We start from the raw sequence: 1277 nt of genomic DNA on the forward strand, positions 1-1277 counted from the left end.
CCCTCCCTCCCTCCCTTCATACATAATGAGTGTGCCGGTCCGCCCTCCCTCTCCTCCCTCATCGGAGGCGGGACTCGACTCCCTCACACACAGTTCAGTGAGGAGAGAGAGAGCGGCAGGACGAGTTGGTCTGTGGTTCGATGGTTCGGACTCTTCAGCAGAGAAATGAGACTGAGGATCGGCAGCGACTGAAGAGACATGGACAAACAGAAAGGTACCGACTTCATCACACACCTGTTCACCTCCGACTGTAGGACAGACAGAGAGCTTTCACTGTCGCCGTCCAGATGTTTCACATGGGAGAAAAAGACTTTCACATTTAATACAAATCTGTGTCTGGGACAATGATCTTATCTGGGACACATTCACATGAAGACGATCTGTGAGTTCATCACGTTTTATATTTTAGATGTGAAACCGTAGAAACACAAATGTCACCTTTGACCTTTTATAAGAGCTGACGTGAGTTTACTGATCTATGTGTGAGTTGTGGTAATTACGCGTTTTACTGTAGCATTTACAAGCGGCGTACAGACGAAGTTATAATCAGATATAAAGACATTTAAGTGTTTATTAAAGCTGCATGTTTACGTTCATCATGTGTTCGTACAGAAGCCTCCACAGAGTCAGAGCTGCTGACGAACACAGTGATAAACACTAGGATCTGATTACAGCTGCTTTACAGTCTGTTAGAAACCAGTTAGCAGACTGGTTATTTACACGTCCCAGTCCAGTCCCAGTCCAGTCCCAGTCTCTAAGGGATTTAAAGCATCATCATCTGCGTTATCAATAATTCTACACATAATAATAAGAGAGGGAGTGAAAAATAAAATAAAGATTGTTCACAAGTCACTAATCTCCAGTCCGAATGTCAAGTCACTGTAGCTGCGTCCCAATCGGCAGGAAGTGGGCGACGAACTTCCTGTTGCGTCGCAGAAGCGCAGCTCTTGGTTTTAACAGTTGATCCATCAGCTGATGATCTGAGCTGAAACACAATACTGACATTTTACAGTGTGATCCTCAGACTCTCTGTCGGTGTTTGCTGACAGTTACATCACAGCGACCACGGCGTCCAATTCTCTTCCTGGACCATGAAGGCTCCAACAGGTGGATCCTTCATGGTCCAACATATCCCAGGATTCATTGCTCTCCAGTAATGAAAGCAAACAACACCAACTGTTAAAACCAAGAGACGCAAAACAAAAAGTGTTACTGAAAAAAAGTGTTGTCCGGGTTGCTAGGCGACAGGAGCCATGTTTTGGACGCAATGGTAAGTC

This window comes from Seriola lalandi, unplaced genomic scaffold (genome assembly GCF_002814215.2).
Source record: "Seriola lalandi dorsalis isolate HSWRI2012SDOR001 ecotype SW California unplaced genomic scaffold, Sedor1 jcf7180002054878, whole genome shotgun sequence".
Taxonomy (NCBI): domain Eukaryota; kingdom Metazoa; phylum Chordata; class Actinopteri; order Carangiformes; family Carangidae; genus Seriola; species Seriola lalandi.